We start from the raw sequence: 25,503 nt of genomic DNA on the forward strand, positions 1-25,503 counted from the left end.
TTTGGGTGTTCTGTGTTTGTCTGAAATAACTAGTCCATCGAGATGTGTATTTTCCATACAAAGTATGAAGCTGATTGATCAGTTCATGTCACCTGACTCACAGTGCACTCATGGCATTAATTTAACTGGGTGCGCCTGGAAGGTGCGAGCGTGTCACGCCGCTTGAGCGTGCAAGCCACGCACCTCCATTGGAAATAACAAACTTATGCAAACTCTAGAAAAGCAATGGGCGAATGGCCCCTGAAAGGTCGTCATTTGCAGTCTCCAACACAGAAATGATCTTTTTGCACAGACTTGATGGATTCACCTGATTTGTTGACAAATGTGTTTCGGATCCATTCCTTGGCTGTCAACAAGTTTTTCTTTGGGCCTTTTCCCCTTAGCAAAGAAACTTTTCAAATAAGTTTCTTACTCATTTTGATGCTTGTGGGTTAAATCTGGGTGCTCAAGTGAACGAGATGCAAGCAAGAATATGGTCATTTTTCAAAATAAAAGATTATTCTAACTCGGATAGATTTGTTCTTCGCCGCTGTCGCCACTGGCTTGCATGGATTCGGGACTTGTGGGCCTGTGCATTGATGGATTTGCTCTTCAGTGTTTCGACTTTCAGCAGTGAAAATTAACCCACACTTAACTGAACTGAATTAAACTTAAACTCTGAAAACTGACGCAGTTTTAATTTACTATAATAAGATAATTTAAGATATACTATAATAACTATAATTTACTATATAATAAGATTAATTAAATTGAATTGAATATTAAATAAAATAGAAATAATTAATGATTTTTAGTTTGGCCCGGTACCAATTGATCCACGGTTCGGTACTGGTTCGTGGCCCGGTGGTTGAGGACCACTGTATTAATGTACTTTCAGTTTGATTTAAACACAGCATTTCTTCTAAAAGCCACTCTTTTTTCACTTCCCACCTATTGAGAGAGACCGAGACATGCAGACGCTCTTAAAGATTCATCTTCTCAGACTACTGCAGTTCTGCTGAGACTCCAATTACACTTGTCAGTGGTGTAAGTGTATATGTGTATGGATGGCTGCTTCTAACACATGCTGCCTTTATAACTTATACAGAAACACTTTGTGTGATTAAGGATCTCTGTTTTTCTCTTTCTCTCTCTCTCACACTGTCTGTCTTTCTCACTGCGTGTGTCTGGAAGTGAGAAAGGCCACAGTGTCTCTCAGCGCCTCGGGCTACTTTGATGGACAGATGGACAGGCCGTGAGAGACAGACTTCTCTTTCAGCCAATGAGAAAACAGAACCCCTGCTGTCGGCATGGTGACAGTTGCCATGAGTGATTGCATCCGGGCCTACAGTTGATGGTTTGAGGGTTCGACCTGTGTCTCTTTAGAGGTGAAGGGTGCAGAGGGCAGTACTGGCTTCGATCTCCTTCACGTTTCCATCAGGGTCGCAGTTTGCCGTTGTGTTCATATGGCTCAAACATGCCCGTCAGGCTTCTGACAACCACACGCTGAGGGTCCATAAGAATTTAACCCAAAACCCTGGGTTTACATTGAGAGAAGAACAATAAAGGATGATGGTTTGCTGGTCTTTACCGCCTCATGGCTCACTGGCACAGGCTTGTTGCTAGATCATATAGGGTTGCAGCTGAAAGTTAACAAGAATTATAAAGAATATTTACCAAATGTCCCATTTCATCTATTTTTCTTAACATCTACTTCTACTCCAACCCTAAACCCAACCATCACATTATTGTAAAAACAGTAGTTGTACAGAGCATTGTTTATGTTATGAATTAAATTAACCAATAAATTGTATTTATTAACACCTAACCCCACCCTAAGCCTAAACCCAACCATCACAGTACTGTAAAAATATGAATTATTGTTGTACAGTTTTACAAAACTAATGCTATATTGATGTGCATATCCACAGATCGCACTGCCGGCCGGCCGTGTTGTAGCGCTGCCAAATAATTAAGTACAGTAAAATTCATTAAATGTGCGAATAGGCCATGCAGTTAAGCGTACTCACACTTAGTAATTGTATCCCCAAATATATCGTGTAATGGACTTTTATTTTATGTTCTTTATTTTAGAGTAATGAGGTGAGGTAAATGTATCTTTTGTATCTTTATCTTCCCGTTTTTCTACATACACACATATTTACATATCATACAAACCATGAGGGCGAGATAGAGGGCATATGGACACTGCTCAGCGGGACTTCTGAAGAAGAGAGAAGTGCATGAAGTTGCAGTCTGCCTGTTTTACCTTTTTTCATGTGCTGAAGACAATAGTTTCTTGAATTTCGTTCTCTTTGGACTCATCAGCCCTGCAGAACTGCTGTTAAGACTCTCCATGGAGAACTTTTGATGTGCATCATCTATATATGATTCCTGTAAACTGGACTCAAACTTTTCGGTGAGAGCAATCTATTTTGCACGCACACACATCCACGAACTTTGGAATTTGCACACACACATACATACATACATACATACACACACACACACACAACCGCGCACGGGGATTCACCGTTTATGCATTGTGTAAATTTATTATTGTGTTTATGTTGATTGTAAGGACATTTTTTTAGAGATCTGTGTGATTTCCTTTATGAAAAGGTTTTAAGGAAGCATTCCATGATAAAATTTGAATACAAGATCTGGAGAATTGTTATTTTTATTCTTGTGTATCCTGTTGATTAAAGACGAGCATTACAGTGTATCCTATCTAGACTAGGCACAGGGTTGAGCGCTAGTCAGAAATCAACAGACTAAATTTTGTATGTTCATCAATAAATTTTAATTTCCTGGTTATTTACTCCTCCCTAAGGTTTCAAATACGTACTTGGCCTCCTGTCTATAAACTAAATTTAAATTAAGGTTTTTTAGTAAAACATTCTAGAGCAGGGATGTCCAAGGACCAGTGTCCTTCATATTTTAACCACCATTAAAATCACCAGAATCAGCTAATTAAACTCTTTCTAGTTATACTAGCTAATTATTCTAGAAACTTCCAGGCAGGTTTGTTGAAAAAAGTTGGAGCTAAACTGTGCTGGACAGCGGCCTTCCAGGACCAAGTTTGGACACCCCTGTTCTAGATGTTTTAAAAAACATTTTTATGTAGATGTTTATAATCCATATTTTGCCAACTTCAAGTCATTCAAACTCTAAAGAAATAGGGAATGTCTTTATCAAGCAAGCAAAGCAAATTAATATATTTGATTTTTTTTACTTTTACATGAGAGTTTGATTCACTTTCTCTCGCTTAACCTATACATGTTGGAAAAGTCACTCATTACATGATGTTCATGAAGGAGTCCATCTGTGATTGATAACTGAACACTTTCCTATTTCACCCTCACAGTCCCCAGTTGATCCATTAATCACATACATCTGGACCCTTCAACCTGTATCCTCAAGGAGGCAACCATGTCAGTTAAAAAGACCTTTCCATTTTATTTTTAGAATCAAAATTGTTAACATTTGATGACAATGTAGGCACTGTGGCTCAATGGTTAGCACTGTCGCCTCACGGCAAGAAGGTCATTGGTTCGAGTCCCGGCTGGACCATTTGGCATTTCTGTGTGGAATTTGCATGTTCTCCCCTACTGTTCAAACACATATGCGCCATTGAATAAACTTAATTGTCTGTAGTGTATGTGTGTGAATAAGTGTGTATGGGTGTTTCCCAGTACTGGGTTGCAGCTGGAAGGGCATCTGCTGCATAAAACATATGCTGAAATAGTTAGCTGTTTATTCCGCTGTGGTGACCTTTGAAATTGAGACTAAGCCGAAGGAAAAGGAATGAATAAATGATCATTTAGGCTTGGGGTACTCTTCATTGAGCCAGAGATTTGTATTGCCATACAGTTGTTCTTTTTACAGTGTAAAAATGTTTTTTTTTATGTATTGGATATTTGGAAATATGTACATTATATCAAAGAATCCTGAAAACAATATAAAATATAAAATGAAATATGTAACATAATTATGACAGAATTTTAATTTGTAGATGAACTATTCTTTAAAGTCAGCATGAAATGAAGATTCACTATTCTTATTTTTATATATTTATAGTGGTGCTTGTTATATATAATATGTCTGTGCACTTCATTATCTTGTAAAAATGAATTTGCCCTCATAATCTTAAATCAAAACCATAACCTTTCCTCCACCCTCAAAACAAGTTTTCTTCACTTCTGGTCACATGGACTGCCTTTAGGAACAGGCTGTCACAATCATTGTGTGTCCATTTTTCTTTCTCCATTTTGTTAGTAATGTGTATCTTCCATCAGATCAGTTCCCATAGGACCAATTCATGCGTTTACTCTTTTTGGAAACCATTTCTGGTGGATGAAAGTTTCATGCCAACTTTAAAGTAAAAACTTTCAAAAAATATTTTAGTTTGGGGTCTAAAGACAAACAAATGTCTCAGGGCAGTGCTTAATTTGAGCCAGATCTTGCCGGATCCTGTTCCGGAAAATGTCAGATAATTTTATTTTGCATTCCGGTATTATTTGAATGGATCAGGCATTAACTTTTGCGTGGTAAACATCTATATATATATATATATATATATATATATATATATATATATATATATATATATATATATATATATGTGTGTGTGTGTGTGTGTGTGTGTGTGTGTGTGAGAGAGAGAGAGAGAGAGAGAAGTCTGTGTGGATTGTGTGCACACACATAATGGTAGTCACCATGTGCAAGTTAAAGCAAAGTAACGTTAAACTATCGGGCCTCAACAATATTTTCAGCCAATTGGCTTTCTTGTTTACAATCACTCTTATTGGTTGGTGATATTTTCATGCACAGTGACCTGTGAAAATAAATAATGGCATTGTGGCGTACATAAATAATATCTGTATTTATAAAATGGCAAAGAGGCAGTCACACATTTCATTTTTTAAAACAGAGTAAATCTGATAATGAGCCTGATCAAAAGAGATCTCTAAGTTGGAAACTGCGCAAATGGATCAGGATAGAAAGAGACAAGCAAAGCGATCTCAAGTCACAGAGAAAACAGAACAGTTAACTGTGGGCTCTTCTTGAAGATTAGATTGAGTGAGTCATTTCATTATTTGTTTTTCACTTGGCACATAATAGTGAACTGAATAGTGATTGTTAATACGACTTATGTTTGTAGCTACATGTTTTTATCATCCATGACTGACATATAACGTTATATGGCACAAAATTATTAAAGACTCTTCAGAAATGTGATGCTCTTTTTAGCGCTATCACAATTTAATGACATGTTCCAGGAAAACTGAAAATGTGTGGTAGATGTCGTCACGGTAACTTTTATTTCCCGGTTTTGTTCTGGGAGTTATTCAATTATAAATGAAGCACTGTCTCAGGGGTTCGGAACAACATAAGGGGGAAATTTATGGGTGAACTACCCTTTAAGAAACAATCATAAATGTATTTTAATCAAAAAATGTTCAAAAATGCATACTTGTTTTGACATTTTTTAGACTGACTTTACAGAGTGACTCTCATTCTCTTTTTGTTTTGTTCTAGAGCACATGCAGTGTGATGGAGCACAGTGAAACTAACTGGAGCGAATGACTCGATAATCTCCATAATTAGGCAGTAAAAATCTCCCTAAACTCAGTTAGGGCTCCTCTAATGTTGGGAAACGAGCGCGGTTGACATATGGTCTCTTCATAAAACGCAGCCGATCGATGCTGATTACAGTCCACGTTCGGGGTCTCGTCTCCACCGTCTATGAATCCTTTGTGTTCCTTTGCGTGTTTTCTCAAATTATAGCGAAGGAGCTGGTTTCATCAATAGCGGTGGGACACAATGAGGCTATTATCTCATGTGTTTCGCGTCTTGTGCGCTAACCTGTAATATCTGTGCAATGAACATGGCTATTAACTTCAGATGAAACCCCATGGGGCATTCCAGTGTGTGTGTGTGCTTGTGTGTGTTTGTGCTGATGATTGATGATGCTGTTTTGAAAAGTGAAAATGGACGTCGTTCCCCTCAGAAGCATACCAGAGGGGATAAAGAGCGCTATTGTGGGGCCTAATCCACTCGGCAGGGCTTTTCACTGTGTGTGTGTGTGTGTGTGTGTGTGTGGTGGTAGTTTGGAGTATCTGCCAGTCATTTTTCTGCCGTTATGTCAGTCAGGTCTGTACGAGCGGGCTGCTAAAAGCTTCTCTAGGCTCCCAGCGGTACAGAGTCCGTCTCCATCCAGCCGTCGAGGAGACTAACTCCAGCAGGGCTGATGACTGACGAAGAAGAAACTTCTTTCTGTCCCTCTTCCTCTTCTCTTTCGCTCTCTCTCCGGGTATTCGGTTCATCTATTCATCATGCATTTCTATATCCTGGGCTTTTCCATTCTCAGGACTTATCCATTTGTATCTCTGCGTTTGAATGGAAGGTAACGTGAGGAGGTGAAAGTGGCCTTCCGAACTGATGCATTGTGGGGGATCTATTGTGCTCCAAGCAGGAGGGAGTGAGAGAAAGGGAACGAGGGATTGAGAAAGAGAGAAACAGCGAGAGAGCTAAGGTGACTCGCTGGCCTGGCACACTCGATAAAACGGGTCAGCTCACCTTTCTGCTGCTCAATGAGACCTGTGTGCGCGTGCGTGTGTGTGTGTGTGGCAGATCATGAGAGCAGACTACAGACAGAATGGATAAAAGATAGAACTATAAAGAAAAAGAGAAGCTAGATAAGCAGACCCCCTAGTTTTTCGTGATTCTGCGATCGCTGAATCCAACGCAAAATCAACCAAAAAATTAGATCCTTAAAAATTCTTAATTTAAATGCAAAATAATCTCAGAAAATTAAATAATCTAATAAAACATCTAATTCCAAACCATATAGTCAAATTTTATTTATTTCAGTTTGCAATTAATAGTTTTACAAGGCCCGTTCACGACGGAATGCTTTTTGCTCATGTTTTCCGTCGACTTTTAATGCCTTGTGACTAAATGAAGGGCGGTAATGTGATTGTGCACACCAACACGCAAAACGTCAGACGTAAAATGTAAAAGCATCATTTTTAACGAAACACCTCAAGCTTATTTTTTTGTTTTGACCCGCTATGTCAAAACCTTTTCTACCAATCAGATTGACTGCTGAAGTTATAGTAAACACCATCCATGCTTGTTCGAATAGCCAGTAACTTTAACAACAAGCATGTCAACTTTATTAAAGCTTAAAGTTGCGTAGTGCCATCTAACATCACCTGTGCTCTCACAGTCATTACATTACATTACATTACATGGCAAGGTGGGTGTGGTTCAGCTTGTGCAGTAAGCAGATGCTGATGAAGCGAGAGTGATTTACATGTAAAGTCATATCAAAGATGAGATATAAACATCCTGTTGTGTAAATTGGGCATTTTGTGCGTTTGACATGCTTCACACTGAAAAAGAAAGTTGGAGCAAACATCTAACAAACAGAGTAATGGAACAAGCAGATGAAGATTGGTTTACAGATGACATGCACTGGATTGAATTGAAGGACATTATTTGGGCTTTACATGCATTGCTGGTATTATGATGTGCGTCAAATCAATAAAAGTTTTTCTCTAACTCTTTCCCTGCATTTAACAAGAGAAAATGATTCCTTGCCAGTGACTATTTTTTTTACGGTAATCCGTCTATTACGGTAGGGTGTACTGTAATACACAGTGTATTTTTTAATAAAAGTTTATTAAGGTGTATTACGGTAGGGGGCGCCCTAACACATGTCCTGAGTGAGCTATATGATGTCAGATGCTCTGAGGAGTGAAATCTGAGAGAAAGTAAGATTGTGGATACAAATAAGAGTTATACAACCTTCCTTTGGCTTAATCCCTACCATTTCAGATCTTGACTTGACAAGAGACCAAAATAAAGAAGCTTTAATTTTATGATTTGTGTCATTGTTTCAGATTGCACACATAACATAGGCTGCCTAATACGGTAAAAAAATATTTTTATTTTTTTATTTTTATATATTTTTAATTGCAAAACTTTCTGGGAATGACTGTCACAAAATCACAAAAAAAATAAATAAATCACTTTCTCTGCTGGGAACGGTTCTGACAATGGCCAGTCCTTTTGACATCTTTTTATTAAAGAGGCTTATAATATTAACCTTAGTTATAAAACGTAGTAAATATATGGGAACATAGTATAAATAACAATTCTCACAAATAAATAATGTCTTATTACATGCCTATTATTAAAGAGATAGTTTACCCAAAAATGAAAATGTAATCATGTATTTATTCACTCTTAACAGCCTCAAACCTTCACAAATTTCTTTATTATGTTAAACACTAAAGTAAATGTTTTGAAAAAAAGCTGAAAACCTGTAACTATGAACTTCCATTATAGGAAAAAACAAATACAGAATGTCAATCAGGTTTGGAACAAGGAAAGGATGAATGATGATGACAATTATTAGTTTTGGGTGAACTACCCCTTTAAGATATTGTCTGTTTATTAGTAATTAAAAGGTATAATCTTATTCTATATCCCTATCCACCCAATACCCAAACTTAACTACTACACTTATAATTATTAATAATCAGCAAACAAAAGATTATTGAGGCGAAAGTTATAGTTAATAGTTTATTAACTTAATATTTGTACTTTAAAATAATAATATCACTAAGAACAAACATTCATAGGAAATACTGTGAAAAAAATACAGTGGTGGTAACTAGAGTAGCCATGGCGAGTGAGTGCTGTTATCAAGTACACCATTATTCTCTTTGAAATATGACTAGACCATGTGTCCTCTCATAGTTTGTCTCAAGTCTGTATTTTGCACTTTTGATACTAAGAAGCACCTAAAGACTGACACTCTTCTCATGCAGTCATTTATTTTTAACACATATGAGATTTTCTCACATACATGTATCTGCTTATATCTTCATCATGGGAAAATATTAGTTTTATATATTCTTTATATGTTAAACCTGATTAAACATGTCATGCAATGTGAGTTTAGGAATAATCATTAAACAGTACCTGAACATACTATATCCTGTAAATAAATATGTCAAAAATGCAGATTGAAAAATAAAGGTTCCAAGGTAAAGCTTTTGCTAATACAGACTTATTTTCTAAGTAAAATAATCCTAAGTGTTTAGTTTATTTCAGTGAAACTATTTAGAAATTTATGATAGTAATAAATATAGTGTGTAGCATAAATTTACAACCCTCACAGATCTTTCTCTTAAACAAATACTTTAAGATGCAATACAATGTGCATATACATTATATTAGTCAGTACCCAACCATAACTGGAAGTAATTTAACTTGAGGTCATGGTGCAAAAATAGTAAAAATTAATCAACCAAATTAATATTTTGAGGAAAAATAATAAATATTTAAAAAAGTAATAAAAAATAAAAGTAAAATAAAAAAAGAACTATACAACCATAAAAAAGTGTGATAATGCGTTTATACAATAGTTAGACAGCATAATCGTGTATATAAAAAAAATCAAACATGAGAGTCTAACAATACTTTTGTTTGAAGAACTAATTTCTTCCACCATTCATTCACATCAGCAGCTGATGTCAGAACAGCGAAAGCAGTTGCTACTTTATAAACATCACTTTATAGCTAGTATTTGAATGATTCTCTATAGCCTAATGTCTAAAGTGACTATAAAACAGGTAATTTTGCTGACATTTTAAGATTATAAGGCTGAATGGCATGAAATGCCATCAGTCTATAGGCATTTCCCAGTATTTCTCTATTGCAACAGGGAGATCACAATAATTAATCCCAGTAAAAAGTCCAAAGCAAAGCAAACACTACCAGATTACTATTGTGTTTGCGATATGGAATAATGCTAAACACATGCGGGCATTTCTTCTTTGCTTCTTTTTACTGAACTTGTAAACTAGTTCTGCAGTAACAAAAACAGGAGACTCATTAGAAACAAAGAGATAACCAACCCCAAAAATAACTCAAGGTTATACAAAGAGTGGCAAACACAAAAAAACATACATTCCTGATATGCTAGTGCCATCTCACACTCAAAACTACAATTACTATAGTGTAAATATAGCACTGCAACATACCAAACAGAGAGATCGACCTAGAATGTTACATCAGTTTAATAGTGATTTGAGCTGTAGTTTGTAGTTTTATGAGTTTTTTATGAGTTCTTACGTTCTCTGTTGCATTCTTATGCATGGACAACATCAACCGTCTTTGCTCTGCTCAGAATGCCAGGGTGATGAATGGCGATGTGCTGAATCTCTCAAATGATAAATATCTAAAATTTTAAATTAAAACTTTTTTATTTTTTAATAAATTTGTAACAAATAAATTTTTCCCACGTTGTTATTGTAGGGTATTGTGTGTAGTATTGTGAGGAAATAAATGCATTTAATCCATTTTGGAATAAAGTGAATAAAAAAAAGTGGAAAAAGCGCTATGAATACTTTCTGCATGCACTGTATGCACACACACACACAAACGCACACACACACACACACACACACACACACACACACATATATATATATATATATATATATATATATATATATATATATATATATATATATATATATATATATATATATATATATATATATATTTGCAATACCTCATTTGATTTTAAATGCATTATCTTTTTGTTCCTATAGATGTTACTGTAGGTGACCAAACTCTTATTATTAGTTTACATAGACCAACAACATTTATAGTCTATATTTACTGAGAAATGGATAAAAATCATTAATTTTTAAAAGGTTGTTTACTCGCTGTGCACTGTACGAGTATTATTTATTACACTCGATTGGAAAATGCTGCAGTGAAAACATTTTTCCATTATATTTTTTAAGCTGAAGATTCTCTGAATCATCTCCTTTTTTTTTCAAATGCCACAGGCAGCCTCAAATAATACATAACTGCACAAACACAAACAAACACAGGCAAAAAGTTTTCCCTCAGTTGTCCGACCTGCTGTCTCCGCTGTCAGTTTTAAAAGTCAATCGCTCCATTTCAGCATTCCAAATGTGCCTTTCATAAATATTTTATGCGGAAGTCAATTAAGAGTGAATTATTAATTTTCTAAGTGTCAATATTTAGTAAACAATGATACTGTTGCTGCCGTGAGGAGCTCCCAAAGCAACTCTCTGTCTCTAAATGGCTGTTAGTGCTCAGAAATGAGACGGAGAGCACAGACACACACACGTGCACAGACACACACACACACACACACGGCGGCGTCTCTTGAGGGGATTAAGCAGGTGGTGTTCGCTCACAGCAGGAGCGCGGCGAGATCTTTCTGAAGGCGAGTGATGTAGACAAGGGTAAGCGGAGTCTAGACTGACTCCAGGAGAATTATAAACATGGAAGAGGGAGTTTTCAGCTTTTTATCAAACTCTTGTATTGACTTCAGTGTTCTAGGACATGCCTTCTTGGTCTGAACGGCAACAGAATTGTGTTATTTAAAAGTGTAGTGTGTAGTGGATATACTGTATGTGAATAAATGTTTAATTAGATGGGATATTGATTCTGACACACACATACACTATTTATTTTTCTGTCTGCAGGGAGCATGCAGGAATCCTACAGGAAACATAAAGCATTAAGGTTCAGTTCCTACGACTAGATATGTATGTATGTACTGTAGGTACACTACCGGTCAATATTTGTCTTTTAGGATTTTTAAATGTTTTAAAATAAGCTTACCCTGCTCGCCAAGGCTGCATTTATTTAATCAAAAATACAGTACAAATTGCAGTTTATAGTTTAATTTATTACTTATTTCAGTGGTTTTAAAAATAAATTTTCAGCTTCATTACTCCAGTCTTCGAAATCATATGATCCTTCATCAATCAATGTTATTATTATTATTATTATTATTGTTATTATTATTCATGTAATAGTAATAAAAGCAATAATGACTGAAGTAATAATTTTATTTGAAACTACATACATAAAGAAAGCAGTTATTAATTTTTTTTAATAAATGTTTAACAATTTTTCTTTTACACGTTTAAAAAAAATCCAGCTTGATAAACAGAATAATTTTCTTAAAAAAAAAAAAAAAAAAAAACTGACCCCAAACCATTGACTTGTTATTTAGGTGTGTGTGTAGTGGATAGTAGATCATGAGGTCTACGTCTTTTTACAAAATGTTTTTTGGTAAGCATTATTATTATTATTATTTTTTTTGGTGTTTTTAATTTTTTTTTTGATTGATTGATTAACTTGATATTTAACTAAAAAGTAAATAAATAAAAGCTAAAAATGAACTAGCAACTAAATGCAATAAATAAAACCTAAATACTACTATAAATAAATAAAAAATAGAGCAAAAGCACAAAACAAAAAAATAAAAAATAGTTCTGAAACTATAAAAATAAAGCATATTCATACTAATATTATACAAATATTATTTATATTTAAAGTTTAAATAATTTTTAATCCATGTGCTAGTTACAAACCATGTAATGTTAATAAAATAAAGTAATAATATAAAGTAATTATATATATATATATATATATATATATATATATATATATATATATATATATATATATATATATGTGTGTGTGTGTGTGTGTGTGTGTATATGTATGATGTTTAACAGAAAAAGGACATATACTATTTACTATTTATCATATACTGTCTGATACTATTTTTCCTACTGGAGAAAGTCTTATTTGTTTTATTTAGGCTACAAAAAAGCAGTTTTTTATTTTTTTTTAAAAACCATTTTAAGGTCAAAATTATTAGCCGCTTTAAGCTATATTTTTTGGATAGTCTACAAAACAACACATCGTTAAACAATAACTTGCCTAATTACCCTAACCTGCCTAGTTAATCTAATTAATCTAGTTAAGCCTTACATGTCACTTTAAGCTGTGTAGAAGTGTCTTGAAAAATATCTAGTTAAATATAATTTACTGTCATCATGGCAAAGATAAAAAAAAAATCAGTTATTGGGAATGAGTTATAAAAACTACTATGTTCAGACATATGCTGAAAAAAATCTGCTCTCAGTCAAACAGAAATTGGGAAAAAATAACAGGGGGAATAATAATTCTGACTTCAACTTTGTGTGTGTGTGTGTGTGTGTGTGTGTGTTATTATTATTAATATTTTTTTAAAATAATGGCACATGGATATTCTGTAAAATAAAATGACTTCAGTGACAACAAAGTTAATTTAAGGAAATTTTAGTCAGCTCACTTTGGGTCCCTCTTGGGCAGTATGGTACAGCACCAATCTTTTATATATATATATATATATATATATATATATATATATATATATATATATATATATATATATATATATATATATATATATATATATTTATATATATATATATATAAAAGATATATATATATATATTTTTTTTTTTTTACATTCTCCAACCAGAACAGTGTGAACTTATGCCTTCTAGTCAAGAAGTGCTTTTGTTCAAGCAAGAAAAAAAAATGTTTTTTGTATAGCTTATCTGAATGCATATTGTAGAATTTACAACTAAAAGGTGTCTATAAACCAGATTATTAGCTTCTGTAATGTGGGGCTTTCATTCATTCATCTGCCACATTGAGCATCAGTGTACACGATGTCTCGTTCAATTATCTGAGTAAACTCAGTTGAGTAAACTCTGACAAACTCAGTCCTAAAAAAAAGACTATTCCTCATCTTTAGACTCTCTCTCTTTGTCTCTCTCTTGTTTTCGAGGTGCATGAAAGACCATAATCATAGATGTCACACCCACACGCACACAAGGAAAGAGAAAAAAAAAAGATTATGCGTCTCTTTTGGGAATATTATAATGCTAGTAATAACACAGACAGTGATGATGATAATTTCACAATGTCACTCACTCTTTTGACAAGACTGGAAGCATATTTGGAGCTTGTGTACTACGAAAGTTTTGGAAAAGGCAAGTGCAATTTGTGAGGCAAGTGTAAGCTTTTAAGTTATAAAGCGCTAGACAGCCAGAGGCGCAAGAGAGAGGGAGAAGCCAAGAGAGAAAGGTTTGTGAATCTCTCCTCTATGGATCTCGCTGTGAGGTCCCTCTGAGAAGTCTTGATGATACTTAATGGTGATTGGAGCCAGAGATAAAAACGCGCACACACATGCACACAGAGGGCTCCTGATGTCTGGAGCCAAGAGCTTCACAGTTCACCAGCGCTATAATCTAACCCATTTCAATGTGTGTTTTTAGCAGCTCTGACATATTGAGAGCACTGAGTTAGACATGCCGTCTGAACCGCCAATCACCCTGCTTGGATCCAATCAACGTCATCTTGTCTTTTTTTTTCTTTTTTGGCCAGAGGCTTAGTTTCTATCCGCAAAATTTCACCTGTTTCGCACAATTACATTGCAGGTATGGGAATGTTAAACACGCATCAGGCAATCAGGGCTGCAGAAACCAGCCTATACATTTACAGTGATGCGATCAAAATGTCTAGTCTTTCCATTTAGTGGAAATAGGGCATTATCAGTGCTGGAGAAATGGATAGTGGCAATGGCTGAGAAATAAAGGGGGAAAAAAATTGGAAATAAAGACTGTTTATATCAGCCGACTGCAATCGAGTCGGCTCTTTCAGGAAGTTTTCCAGGTGGTTTGAAAGACTAGAAGAACTAAGCAAAGCTCTTACCTGGAGCGATAGCATTGGAAAGAGGCACTTTCACTCAGCGGTTTCAGCTTGCGGTGTGTGGAGATTTGACTGAAAGATATGCAGAGAACAAATCTGCCTTTTAGTGGATTGGTGGGGAAGGGAAGTTTTTTTTTTTCGGATAAAGAAAAGGTGATATGCGACAGTGAGTTTTTGGCTCTGCGTTCTTGATGGTTGTAGAGAATGTTTGATTTACAAGTCTGATATATAAATATGCACTTGGCCAAATGCACTGCTGGAAGATGTAAGTACATGTTCTCGCGTGTTTCTCCTTCATTTCTGCACATAATTTGTGTTCTGTGTCATTGTTGTGGCAGGCGTAACTGCAGTAATCACAAATGTGTCAGTCACAAAACATATTAGTGAACAGGGCTGTATGATGGTATATGCCACAGTTGGAAACAGTTGGGAAACCTCTACTGTCTACTATTTGTTTTTTTTAATTGAAAACTTGCAGGCAATCCCTATACATTTTTTTTTTTTAGAAAGAGCTATTCTAAAGCCTGAGATGAACAGCACTTCCCATAATTCTTAACAAGAAGATTCATTCGCACCAAATTGTTTGTAGTGTAATGATAGTTTATACAAAATATGTATATTTAAAACAAGCATAATATATATATATATATATATATATATATATATATATATATATATATATATATATATATATATATATATATACATACACATACATACATATACATATTTTTTATACATTCTGTTCCACTATCTTCCATTTTTTCTGCAACATTGTAAATAATTAAATATTAAAGAATAAATTAAAGAATAAATAAAGATCAGAATAAGTATGTTATTTAATTTTTACAATGTGATGGGAGCTTATTTTAGTCATATTTGGACATTTTTGCAAAAATAAAATAATGTAAAAGTCAGTCACTATTCTTCGGTTTAGTCTCTGATTTTTTTTCAGGGGTGTCCACAGCTGAATGAACTGCCTATTTGAAAAGTAGACATTTAGATTTTTGGTTTGGTTTGAATATAAAATGACTTTAATATGATGGGGACAAATAGCTTTATTTAGTAAGAAGCCATTAAATGAAACAAAATTACAGTCAAGACATACGCAGTGCAGGGTTTTCCTCTTTCAACTTGAGAGTTGGTATCTCAATCATGACATTTTTGTTACATGAAACATAAACATTTGTATTATCTGTGTAATCATATCAAGTAAGATCTCTTCTTTACAGTGGCAAACATTAAGTGTAATTAAATACATGACCAATGCATGAGCATCACTGGGGGTCTATTGGGAGCCATGACTAGTTGCCTGATTTTTGTTAAAAGGCAGAGGTGGGAGGTAGTAAAAAATGAAGAAGGTGGCTGCCTTGTAATTCTCTATGCAGGAAAAAAAACCTACAATGTTACACAATTTGTAAATAATAATAATAAGAAAAATGATTTAACATATTTTTCTTTTTTTTAAAAGCAGTTCAACATATGTGGTAATCTAAATATACCGTAAATAATGAATAAGGTATGAGTATTTTGTTCTAAATTAACATGAAATGGTTTTATACTTTTAGACAATTACTACAGATGAATAGTTTTAAATTCCATTTGTAATAAAGATAACGGGCACCTGGCCGCTGGGAAGGAGGAGGTGGACAACCAGTACACTTTTAAATAATTTAATAACAAATTAAACAAAACAACCGAAATACAGCTCCTCTCTGAGATTTTGGAGGTCAGGGGGTTTACGCTTCAGGACAAGTGAAACCTGACAATATATAGGGCCAAGAGAAAGAAACTGGATAGCTGAGGAGAGACTGAAGAGAGAAGGAAGAGAGGGAAAAATATTGGGGTTCGGGTCTTTAATCCCGTTGCCACTAGATAATCAACTAACTGAGAGATTTGACGATGATGTGTCAGGAGCCTTATGGAAGAATCTATCCACCTGTCTGTGTTCTGTTGACCGGTGGTGGCTCTTTCAGCTGGCTGATTTTTTTTTTCCTCCAGCTCCACTCCCGCTTCGGTGGCAGTTGCAGGCTCTGGCTCTTGGCAGACGTGGGTGACTCCCCAGGCTTTCTCTTGGGATGGCTCTCACGGGTCTTTCCCTGCTGGTGGTGAGTTCCACGTCCCCTGCTCCTCCCCAAGCTGAGACACGGCAGCAGGCAGACCTCTTCATCGCCACCTCTAGTCACCCTGACATCTTGGAGCAGATGAACGGCTTTCTCTCTCACTCGATTAACTCCCGAACACTTGCTCTCTCTCTCTCAGCAGTTAGAGCATCTGGACAATATGTCCCTCCTTCTCCCAGGTTTCGGCACCACTGTGATAAAGTTAACAGCCACCTGGCTGCTAGGAAGGAAGCAGAGAATTGACACACTTTAAAATAATTTAATATCAAATCAAACAAAACATATGGACAGTCACATAATATGTCCGGGCCCGGTCCTCTTTCGCCTAGCACTGGCGTTGCTCCTCCTTTTGGCTTCCAGGGCTCCTCCGTGAGGCTCTGTGAGACTTTTGAATCACTTTTTACAAATATGTAATAATGTATGATGTAACGTTCATAATGCTTCCTGACTTTTTTTTTAAACCACAAGAGATAAAATATATTAGTTAGTTTAGAGCATATGTAACAGTGTTTTAGTGCAGGGATATAAAACTACTCAAACTATGATTTGAAATTTTGGTCACACCGCATACTACTCATGAGTCTCATCGCCTCATTAATATAAACCAATTACGATAAAAATGTGCAGCTCCTTGAGGCTGAATGGATCCCACATTTTGGCTCTGAAAGCGAGTAATCCTGCCTTAGCTATTATTTTTATTTCTCACTGCTTTACTTAATGGTATTTGCACAGACCCTGGTGTTTCGACAATCATCTCCCTTTCTCTCATACTTTGCCCACCACCCCTCCCTCCTAAGGCCAATTAGTCAACTTAAAATGTCTCAATTTCTCATTTTAGTGTGCAGTGATCAGGATAATAAGAATTAATAAGCCATTCACATTGCGCTCAATAGAGAACGTACGCCTCTCATCCTGCGAGCGCCGGCTGCCGAGATCCGCACCAGAGATCAACACAATGCTCGTCTCGTTAAAGGGGTCAAGAGTGAACACACATACAGACACACACACACACACACACTAATTTGTCCACAATTTACATAGTCATTATGCAGCTGATATCTCCCAGTTGATTATGTGGCTTATCATATTCTGTTTATTTACATTTTAGGTTTTCACAGCTTCAGGGAATTAGATGACTTGACAATTGCTTTAAAAGGCTTTGTCTTTCGCTTTTGGCAGACCTTCAAATTTGGTCTGTGGTTTTATTAATGACTGGAAAAGGGTCATATTGGAATGATTTGGGACTTTGTTTGGCAGTGCACTCTTAAAAATGAAGGCATTGATGGTTCCAAGAAAAAACTATAACATCCGTAGAGTCTCATGGTTCTTTATGGTAAAAAATAGATAAATAGGGGCTCCTATTTTACCCCTTCTGCAAGATGAAAAATGTCTTTGGTGTCTCCAGATTATGTCTGTAAAGTTTCAGCTCAAAATACCCATCAGATATCTTATTGTACATTGTTGAAAATATGAATTTTGGGGTCAAAGTAAAGTGTAGCTGTTTTTGCATCAGTGACTTTTAACGCAAATGAGCTGGTTCTCCCCACATAGTTTACCACTATATGGATATCCATTATTCTACATTGCAAAAAAAAACTGATTTAATGTTCCCAAACCAGGACTTCTATTGTATGATTGAAGCATCTATGTGGCTGTGGTGATTACAGGGCTTATGAATTACATTTTGATTGTACAGTATTTTCTTTATAACAAACATGCACTGTTTTAAAAATGTTTTAAACTTGTAAAACGTATTTTTAAGGTGCAGCTAATCACAGAGAGTTGGAACAGATCTTTTAATCCCAGTTTCTTTGCAAATCCTGTTTAGTGGACATGCTTAAATGCGTTACTACGGAGCCATGTTAATCCATGCCTGTCAATCAATTCCATGGGCAGGGAAAGCGGCTGTTCTACATCACATTGTGGTGGGCCTTAAAATCATTAGGGTTTGGGTCCTATTTTAACATCAGGAAGTAAAAAGAGACTTGTTTTGTGTTCTATCACTCCAATATGACTGTGGACACACTATAATTACACACAGTTTTGTCTAGTTTCCAAAAGTGTATTTTGTATCATACTGTAGGTGCCCTTTAAAATGTTCTTCACACTATAAAAAAATGATTCTTTGAAAGATTCCTTAAGGAATCAAAAAAAGTTTTTTTCTATGGCATCACTGTGAAAATGCATTTGTGTTCCTCTGATCACCCTTTAGCCATCATACTGTTGCTGTTAGTTTGCTTCAATGAAACAGTGTACAAGTTGTGTTTACTCACAAAATGACCACCTAGCACAGCTTTCAGAGAGCATCTTTATTTTTTAGCTTAACTGTCAAGCCTGGGATGCAAAGGATTGTGGGATATCAAAGACAGCGAAGGATACATCTGTGCTTTCTTCAAGAATCGATCAGATGGAGGAATCTCAGGAGAGAGGAAGTGAAGCTAGATTAGGATTCGGACGTGCCTTGATGCCTTAATACCTTTGAATGCATCCTTCAAAGAGACAGCATTTTTTCAGACACAGCTTTATCTTTTAAATTTGAAGAAATGGCACAAAGAAGGTCAAAAAGTGTGAAGTCATTTTGAAACACATATTAGTGATCAAGACAAATTTAAAGTCAAGCTAATAACCAAACTAGCAGTATGACAAAACAATTGCCATAGTTTAAAACCAATTTTAAAACCTTCCAAAATGCACATTAGTCATTCTTGTTACAATTCTCCAAATGTTAATGTAACTTGTGACAGTGATGCATTATGAAGATGGATTGAATAGTTTGCTCATAAACTATGACTTTTGCCTGAAATTGATAATATGTTCTGATGTAGATGTTTAAATAGAGTGTAAATTATCAGAGCCAATGGTGTAGTGGTTAGTGTGTTGACACATGGCTCTGTGTTGTTCATTGTGACACGAGTTTAATTTCCACCTTAAAGTCCTATTCTAATCCATCATCTCTCCCTACTCCTCACCCATTCCTCTCTCTACTGCCCTATAAAATAAATGCTAAAACCCCGAAACTAATAGTTTATATAAACAACAAAGTGCAAATTCACAATTGTTGATCCAGGACCCTCGTCATTTAAATACAGTGTAAATTCACTATTGTTGATCCTGGACCATCATCAGCATTTAAATACAGTGTAAATTCACTTATGTTGATCCTGGACCATCGTCATTTAAATACAGTGTTAATCCACTGTTGTTGATCCTGGACCATCATCATTATTTGAATACAATGTAAATTCACTATTGTTGATCCTGGACCATCATCATCATTTAAATATAATGTAAATTCACTGTTGCTGATCCTGGACCATCATCATCTTTTAAGTACAGTGTATTTCACTATAGTTGATCCTGGACCATCATCATTTAAATACAGTGTAAATTCACTAATGTTGATCCTGGACCATCATCATTTGATTTGAGTATGTGATAGGATTAAGGGATGTAAAATATGGTCATGCAGAATTTCCATGTTCTCTTTGTGTCTACATGGGCTTCCTCTGGCTGTTCTGGTCTCCCCCACAGTTCACAGACATGTGATATTGGTGAATTGGAGAAATTAAAGTGACTATAGTGTGTGAATTGGAGTGTATTTGAGAGGGGTCTCCTGGCGCAGTGCAATCTGAGTTGCGTCTAATACTTTTTATTGCACCTCAACCCTTAACTTACCCCTCGCAGTGACGCCACTAGCTTCATTGAGTGCATTGTGTCTGATATTGCATCACTGAGATATGCAGTCTCAGCTTGCATCATAAAGGCTGCAACCACTATTGGAGTGGTTGGGTGTTTCCCCGCACTAAGGGTTGTACTCTCGGTGCTGGGTTGTGGCTGGAAGGGCATCCATAATGTAAAGAATTTCCAGAGGCACGATGGTGACCCATACTTGGAATGTGTGCTCTGCATTTAACCCATCCAAGTGCACACACATGGCAGTGAACACACACTGTGAACACAACACCCAGAGTAGTGGCTAGTCATTGTTGGATCAATGCTTTGCTCAAGGGACTCACCTCACCTTAGCCCTGCCTGTGCCAGTATTTGAACCGGAGACCTTTCGATCACAAGTCCAATTATCTAACCATTAGGTCACAACTGCTGAAAATTGGTGGTTCATTGTGTTTGTGCGCCTTCAGGAACAGAGTTGGGAAACACTAAGCTAATAAACAAAGTATTTTGTTAAAATTAATTTGAACAAATTTCTATATTGCACCATATATTTTCAAAAGCTTCAAAACAATATAGAGCCTAAATCAGGTGTAGCCTATACAGTATATTGTCGTTCTTTGACAACATTAAAACTTATCGTAATTATACACTTGAAAACTGCGGAATCTAGCCTACTTTGAAAACTCCAGGGTTGTTTTTGCAGATTGATAGCAGACTTTTGAAAACAATTTGTCTGCGCTTATTGCTGTTCTTATCTAAATCGATTGGAATCTTTTATTTATTTTTAAATTATTCTGTTTGGTCAAATCCTAAAAAAAACAAAGCCCTTTTCCATTATGAAAACATTTATTCGCTCAGAATGAGAGATATTTAAATAGCTTTTATTAAACACGTCCTGTGTTGTTTTAACGAATGCCATTACAATCTGTGTGTAATTTATTTATTTGTTTGCATATTTTGAGATTTTTTTTCATAATCTGAATAAAAATAAAGTTTCTTTTTACCCCAACGAAATTTAATAGGACACTATATAAGAACTTAATTCTTATATTTGCTTAATATTTGCAGCCTAGGGCTTTGCTTCTCACAATTTATTGTAGACATCTTTTCTAAAGCATACAGTATAGTGTAAAGGCATGTTTATTACTAAGAAAAACAAAACAACCAAAAAATATACATATTTTAATTGAACACATTATCACAAAGCTGAAAACTGCATGTTGATGTTTTAGCTAATGAAGTCTATGTCTAAGTCTATAAAACGCCATCCATCGATCAAAAGCTATAGGCGCATTTACTACTGTCACAGCGACGATAAGCACAGTGACAGAGAGAACATATTGAAGTGTTAACTTCTGTTTAACTGTACAATTGTACATGTAAAAATTTGATGAAAAGTGAAGTTAGAAGGATTTCTTTACTCAAACCATTAGGTTTCAAAAAAATCCCATGAAGTAAATATTGAGTGCATAGCCCTGAAGTAAGGACGGCGAGCCCTGGCAGTGAACTTTTCATCATGTCTGATGGCCGTGCTTCACTACATCACAGCTGACGTGCATCTCTTTCCTCGGGCTTTTGATGAAATATCCTCTTCATTCCTCGTAACTTTTTTTTTTTTTTTTACTGGAGTGTGAAAGTTGTGAGCTCATCTCTAGTCTGATAAAAATAACATCCACAGAAGCCTGAAGAATCTCGACCATCTGTTGCTGTGATCTCAGTCTTTTTTTCTCACACTCCTTCCACTCCTTTTTTGTGTCTTGCTTCTTTTCTGACTAACAGAAATTCATAATAGAATACAGTTTCGGCTGATAGATTGGAGCTAATTAGGCGTCATGTTTAATTGTTAGCTATACAATGAACAGTTTTGATTTTAGACAATAATTGCTTGATAGACCGTTCTAGTCAAGCTGGAAATTAAGCAATATCACATAAGCAAGAGCGCTGTACTGAAAATGGTGACAGTTTTGACATGATCTACTGTTAATTTTTTGACCTTGACCGTGTGTGTTTGTGTGTGTGTGTGTGTGTGTGTGTGTGTGTGTGTGTGTGTGTGTGTGTTTGTGTGTGTGTGATATGTGTATAATGACATGGGTGAAATGGGACAAAGACTGTTTACATGGACATCAGTAATGGAATTATTTGCCTTAATCTGATTAAGGTGTTTACATGAGTTGCTTTTTGAATAAACATTTTCATTTTACTGTTTTACATGTTATAGCTAATAGATTGATTAACGTCACCATATCCTTATTTCCTCCGGAGTTTCATACAATTTTAGGTGTTTCATTTTCATACAAGTGTACACAACTCTAAGTGAAGTGAAATATCCAGCTAAGGCTTAAATCTGAAAGTGCACCATGCTTAAAACTTTTGATTCATCTATAAAAGAGTCAACTCATAGTGGTTCAAATAAATCACTGCGGTAATGAGTCTTTAGCCGTGTCGTCGTCATGTTGATACGGAACTCAAGCCCCTTGTGTGCGCAGACCCGGAAAAATTTAACCCTCCTGCCCCACCCACAAACACTGTAGAAAAAAAAAAGAGGAAGACAAATGCTGTAGCAGATCCCGGTTGAATCATGTTGTGAAGACGCTGAAGCGTGAGGGAAAGTGTTATTTTCCCTATCCAAAGATGAGGCTGTGAAGAGTCACTGGTGGAAGTTTACTTTTGTAGAAAATACCTCAGCATTATAGCCCTAGCCTTGTGCTGTGTTTCCATAATTTTTCTGTCGCATGCTTCAGTAATCTACATGCTTACAACGGGGGATTCGTCGGCCATTTGTTAAATGAAGGATCAGAAAAGACTATTGATGTATGGAAATTTGTCAGAGCTCGACAGGAACTTTAAAGTACACAGTTCATAAACCATTTTTTCCCTCCATTTACAACTGTAAGTGCGATTAAAATGGTTGCCTCCTTGTTTTCTCTAGTTTACAAATTATGTATTTCATTGTGTTTTCTTACTTGTAACTGCTTATACTGTATCTAGTTAACTCATTATTTTCTCATACCCCGTCTAAAGCCCCGTTGAAAACGCAACGTGTGCCGATTTGTTTATGGATTTAAATTCCATTTGTCTTTGTTATGGCCACCATTAGCTGTTCCTACACAAGTGTGGTGGTCAAGTTTCAAAATAGTCAAGCTTTTGCCACTGTGTGATTAAGACTGAATGTGTGTCACTGTTTTAACTTATAGTTTGAAATAGAGCAACATACTGGTGTTAAACTGCATTGCTTTAATGTAGTTCTGCATTAGGCTCACTCATACACTCTACACTCTACTTCAAGAAGGTTGATAAGCTGTAGTGGGCATTTCTTCCTGTCTCACGCTGAATGCAATGGACCAATCACAACAGACTGGTCATCGGACTTAGCAGCACAGTTTAGCCTTACTCTAAGGAGGGGTTTGGGAACAAATGAATCCCTGAACAAATCATATGGGAGTCGTTGGCATAATTAGTTAAAAATAAATGCATATTATAAGACGATGAAAGTGTTGCATGACCTTGCATGCATATCAGACTGTTGTTGAAGCCAAAACCAAAATATGACCTTTTTTATTGCATATTAGGGGCCTTTAATCATATTAAAATTGGATTACTGGTGTCTATGTAAATGCACTCAATGAGTATGTTTACATGGACATCAATAATCCAGTTTTAATACAATTAAAACAATACTCTGAGTCTGATTAGGAGTCTACCATGTAAACAGTGATTTTTGATCATCCAATTATAGTCATTATAGAACTAAACAGAAATCAAGACGTGTGGAGTATGCTGACTTTAGTCACATTATTAAAGTGTACTACAGACATGTAAACATCTTAATTAAACTATTACCATTGTGTAAGATTTTTTGCTGCATTTTGCGACAGGAAAGTGAAAATGTCAAACTGCAGTTCAAGTCATCAAAATAAAAACGAAACAGCTGAAATTACATGAAACTCTGCAGGAAATGTGGATAGCATGGTGTCGCAATGTCATTAATCGATCTACATGCTATAACATGTAAAATGGAATCATGAAAGGAACATTTATAAAGCAACTCATGTAAAAACCTTAATCATATTATTGTCTTATTCAGATTAAGGCAAATAATTTGATAAATTATTTAAATGTATTATGTAAACAGAGTCAATGTTAAGGTAGTTTATGAGGACATGTCTTCATAATTCCCTCATAGTTCCCTTCAGGGTCCTCGTAATTCAAAAGCTTAAACATCATACTTAATGAGTTTTAGGACTTTCAAAATTTGCCTCAGGTTTCCTGTGAGGATTGAGTTTAGGGGTTGTGGTTGGGTATGGCCATCTAAGTCTTTTTTTTTTTTTTTACAGGTTAAACTACATTATGCCTACAGTTCCCGTATATCACATATACATAAGTGTGTGTGTATACAGTACTTATACATAAAAATATGCATAAATACATACATACAAAGCTTAGCATAAATAAGTACGCCTCTCACAAATCTCTCTTTTAAAATCATATTTTTAAAAGGAAGCTATACAATATTATATTTGTGCATATACATTAGATTAATCAGTACTAAAGCCAAATCTGAAAAACTAGTACGCCCGAATTAATGTTATGGAACAATGTTAAATACAGATTTAAAAAGAGGAAAAATCAAGAGAAGCTTCTTTCTATTATTAAATATATTTAGTGACTAAAATATTATTTAATAAATATATCTGTTTAAATCTGTTATGTTTAAATGCACCAAAATACATTGCCTATATTCACTGAGAAATGGATAAACATATTCATTTTCAAAATGGAATGTACTCAGATATGCTGGGAACTGTATATATATGTTTTAATGCCAACCAGTATTACTCGTATGTGAATTTTGTGCGATAAACTGCACCAAGCAATGCCCTTTAGCAATATTAATGCATAACAACATTTTTGATATGTAGCTCCTTGACTACCATGTTATGTTACATCAGTCAGAGTATCACGAAACACAGAAAGACATGTAGTCAGTCGTTCTTAACAAGAGATCTCTCTCTAATGAAGCCCTCTGAACACACGACCAGTGTTAGTCTAAAAATATATCTGTTCTGATCTATTTCTTCATCTATTTTTCTTCCCTTTTTTACTTGGCAAA

General features: G+C 35.4%; 1 protein-coding gene and 2 long non-coding RNA genes across 10 annotated transcripts in view; all 3 read left to right on the forward strand.

The window, feature by feature from the left end:
- The window catches only part of LOC141376138 (uncharacterized), a 1,062,333-nt gene that overhangs the window by 374,760 nt on the left and 662,070 nt on the right, over positions 1–25,503 (forward strand). The gene's annotated exons all lie outside the window — the stretch shown is intronic.
- LOC147842379 (uncharacterized) overlaps positions 1–25,503 on the forward strand; it is a 463,094-nt gene that overhangs the window by 335,395 nt on the left and 102,196 nt on the right. The window lies entirely within an intron of this gene.
- Positions 11,152–11,934, forward strand: LOC147842384 (uncharacterized). Its single transcript, XR_015499632.1, has 2 exons — positions 11,152–11,282; positions 11,526–11,934. It is a non-coding gene; the product is annotated as an uncharacterized LOC147842384 (long non-coding RNA).

Source organism: Danio rerio, chromosome 9, assembly GCF_052040795.2.
Source record: "Danio rerio strain M-AB ecotype USA chromosome 9, GRCz13ab, whole genome shotgun sequence".
NCBI lineage: Eukaryota > Metazoa > Chordata > Actinopteri > Cypriniformes > Danionidae > Danio > Danio rerio.